The 4299-nt window shown below is 37.8% G+C and overlaps 1 pseudogene; it reads right to left on the bottom strand.

Annotated features, from left to right (window-relative positions):
- Positions 1-904: 904 nt before the first annotated feature.
- Positions 905-2976, bottom strand: LOC103073797 (tigger transposable element-derived protein 1-like; annotated as a pseudogene).
- Between the last annotated feature and the right edge of the window lie 1323 nt (positions 2977-4299).

The raw sequence follows: 4299 nt of genomic DNA, 5'->3' as shown, positions 1-4299 counted from the left end.
GTGAGAAGTTTACCTTCTAACTTGGCAGAACTTGGTGGTGTTGACCATATTCTTTGTGTGCAAGTCCCAAGTGTGGCGAGACAAACAGAACTGTAATGAAGTATAATTTATCCTTGTTTCTTCTCTATTGTAATTTTTTCTCAATACCTACATTTGATGGTGGAACTTTTGAAACATGTAATTTTATGCTACAGACTGGCTTATGATAATTTTCTTACTCCTTCTCTTGGACTTGAGTGTTGTTGTGTCTGTAAAATATTTTTAATATACTCAAAATCTAGGACCATATGCACAACTTCCTGTGTTTCTGAAGTCATTTAGAATTTTGCATGACATAAAAAAAAATACAACAATTTCCATTGGCTTAATAAAGTAGAAGTTTGTTTTCTCAGGTAACAGGAATTCTTGAGTTAAGCAGCTGTGTTGTTGATTCAATGGCTCACGAATGTAGGACTAGATACTGAAGCCATCACCTTGTGACCATATGGGAGAAACCAACATATTTATGTTATAGCACCAATGAAGGACAGAGATGCAAGGCAAAAAGTATCATGTCAATGGAGTGTGTTCCTTTAAAGAGCTTTACTTAACCCCTACCATATGACTTTCTCATGCATCACTCTGGCTAGAATTAGGCCACATGATCAACCTTATCTTCAAGGGAAACTGGGGACCTTTTCAGCTAGCAAATGTGCTCCCCTAAACACAATCCGGGTTCAGTTGATATAGATGAAAGGAAGACTGGTTACTAGGTTCAATTGACTGGTCATATATTTTTGTTTTGTTTCCCAGTGTATATAAAATTATGCTTACATTATACCATAGTCGATTAAGTGTGCAATACCATCATGTCTAAAAAATGTACATACCTTAATTAAAAAAAAAACTTTATTGCTAAAAATTGCTAACCATTATCTAAGCCTTCAGTGGGTCGTAATTTTTTTGTTGGTGGAGGGTCTTTCCTCAATGTTGATGGCTGCTGACTGATCAGGGTGCTGGTTGCTAAAGTTGAGGTGGCCATAGCAATTTATTAAAATAAGACAACATTAAAGTTTGCCTCATCAATTGCCTCTTCCTTCCACAAGCGATTTCTCTGTAGCACCCAATGCTGTTTGAGAGCATTTTACCCACAGTAGAGCTTTTAAAAGAAACTGGAGTCAATCCTCTCAAACCCTGCCTCTGCTTTACCAATGAAGTTTATGCAATATTCTGAATATTTTGTTGTTTCAACAATCTTCACAGCATCTTCACCAGGAGTAGATTCCATCTCAAGAAATTACTTTCTTTGCTTATGCAAAAGAGGCAACTCCTCATCTATTCAAGTTTTACCATGAGATTGTAGCAATTCAGTCACATCTTCAGGCTCCATTTCTAATTCTAGCTGTCTCACTATTTCCACCACATTTGCTGTTACTTTCTCCACTTACATCTTGAACCCCTCCCCTCAAAGTCATCCATGAGGGTTGAAATAAAATTTTGGCCTCTTCTCAAGAATCATGAATGTTCTTAATGGCATCTAGAATGGTGAAGTCTCATGAATTCCAGAAGGGTTTCAGTTTACTCGCTTAGATCCATCAGAGGAATTACTATCTATGACAGCTACAGCCTTACAAAATACATTTCTGTTTCCGAAATAACAAGACTTGAAAGTTGAAGTTACTCCTTGATCCATGGGCTGCAGAATGAATGTTCTGTTAGCAGCATTAAAACAACATTAATCTCATTGTACATCTCCATCAGAGCTCTTGGGTGACCAGATGCATTGTCAGTGAGCAGTAATATTCTAAAAGGAATCTTTTTTTCTGAGCAGTAGGTTCTCTACAGTGGCCTTAAAATATTCAGTAAACCATATTGCAAACAGACGTGCTGTCATCCAGGCTTTGTTGTTCCATTTATAGAACACAGACAGGGTGGATTTAGCATAATTCTTAAGGGCCCTAGGATGTTCAGAATGGTAAATGAGCATTGGTTTCAACTTAAAGTCACCAAAGTCACCAAGCATTAGCTTCTAATAAAAGAGTCAGTCTGTCCTTTGAAGTTTGAAGCCAGGCACTGACTTCTCCTCTCTAGCTATGAAAGTCCTAGATGGCATCTTCTTCCAATAAAAGGCTGAACACTGACAAACTCTTGTTTAGGTAGCCACCTTCGTTAATCTCAGCTAGATCTTCTGGATAACTTGCTGTAGCTTCTACAACAGCACTTGCTGCTTCACCTTGCACTCTTACGTTATGGAGATGGCTTCTTTCCTTAAACCTCATGAACCAAGCTCAGCTAGCTTCAAACTTTTCTTCTGCAGCTTCCTCACCCTTCTTAGCCTTCACAGAACTGAAGAGAGTTGGGGCCTTGCTCTGGATTAGGCTTTGGCTGGAGGGAATGTTGTGGCTGGTTTAATCTTCTATTTAGAAGATTAAAACTTCCCCATATCAACAATAAGGCTGTTTCACTTTCTTATCACTTCTGTGTTTACTGGAGTAGCACTTTTAACTTCCTTCAAGAATTTTTCCTTTGCATTCCCAACTTGGTTAACCAGCACAAGAAGCTTAGCTTTCAGCCTATCTCAGCTTTCAATCTGCTTTCCTCACTAAGATTAATCATTTCTAGCTTTTGATTTTTTTCCTAGTTTTTTTTTTTTTTTTTTTTTTAACATCTTTATTGGGGTATAATTGCTTTACAATGGTGTGTTAGTTTCTGCTTTATAACAGAGTGCGTCAGTTATACATATATATATGTTCCCATATCTCTTCCCTCTTTGTCTCCCTCCCTCCCACCCTCCCTATCCCACCCCTCCAGACAGCCACAAAGAACCGAGCCGGTTTCCCTGTGCCATGCGGCTGCTTCCCACTGGCTATCTACCTTACGTTTGTTAGTATATATATGTCCATGTTAGTATATATATGTCCATGATTTTTTTCCTAGTTTTTAATTTAAAGTGAGAGACATGTGACTCTTCCTTTTACTTCAACACTTAGAGACCATTATTAGGATTATTAACTGGTTTAATTTCAATACTGTTGCATCTCAGGGAATAGGGAGGCCCAAGAAGAGGGAGAGAGACAGGGGAATGACTGGTTGGTGCAGCACTCACAACACATGTAACATTTATTGATTAAGTTTTTTCTTATATGGGCATGGTTCATGGTACCCAAAAGGAATTACAATAGTAACATCAAAGTCACTGATCACAAATCATGATAGCAAATGTAATAATACTGAAAAAGTTTTGAAATATGAGAACTACCAAAATGTGACATAGACAAATGAAGTGAGCAAATGCTTTTGGAAAAATGGTGCCAACAGACTTGCTCGACACAGGGCTGCCACAAACTTTCAATTTGTAAAAAAATGAAGGATCCGTGAGGTGCAACAGAGCAAACCGCAATAAAACAAGGTATGCCTGTATTTATTTCTATTAGTGATACCATCATCGTGTCACCAGATGGGAAACTGCTGATCAAGACTCTCGAAGACCACAGTTTTTCAGACACAGATTACAAAATATTTCTAACATACACTAAAAGTTAAATATAGATATAGCTATGGATGCAGTGGTATATTTTTAATTTAACATCTTTATCGGAGTATAATTGCTTTACAATGGTGAGTTAGTTTCTGCTTTGTAACAAAGTGAATCAGTTATACATATACATATGTTCCCATATCTCTTCCCTCTTGGTCTCCCTCCCTCCCACCCTCCCTATCCCACCCCTCTAGGTGGTCACAAAGCACTGACTGAGCTGATCTCCCTGTGCTATGCGGCTGCTTCCCACTAGCTATTTATTTTACATTTGGTACTGTATATATGTCAATGTTACTCTCACTTTGTCCCAGCTTACCCTTCCCCCTCCTCGTGTCCTCAAGTCCATTTTCTAGTAGGTCTGTGTCTTTATTCCCATCCTGCCCCTAGGTTCTTCATGACCTTTTTTTTTTTTTTTTTTTTTAGATTCCATATATATGTGTGGATGAAGAAGATGTGGCACATATATACAGGGGAATATTACTCAGCCATAAAAAGAAATTGAGTTATTTGTAGTGAGGTGGATGGACCTAGAGTCTGTCATACAGAGTGAAGTAAGTCAGAAAGAGAAAAACACATACTGTATGCTAGTGATATACTTTTAAAATGAGATATTTTTTAAGCCATGTAATGTCAAAATTTGTACCTATGCAGACACTAGTTAGTAGATTTACTGTTGTGTATGTACGTGTGCAGTTTTCTGAGAAACAGAAAATTTTAAGGTTGAAATTTAGGATTATTATACTTACTCCAGCTCCAACCTTACCCACAGTACAAATGATACA

Source organism: Lipotes vexillifer, unplaced genomic scaffold, assembly GCF_000442215.2.
Source record: "Lipotes vexillifer unplaced genomic scaffold, Lipotes_vexillifer_v1.1 scaffold538, whole genome shotgun sequence".
NCBI lineage: Eukaryota > Metazoa > Chordata > Mammalia > Artiodactyla > Lipotidae > Lipotes > Lipotes vexillifer.
The sequence above is the reverse complement of the archived record's forward strand: the minus strand, read 5'-3'. Positions and strand labels throughout refer to the sequence as shown.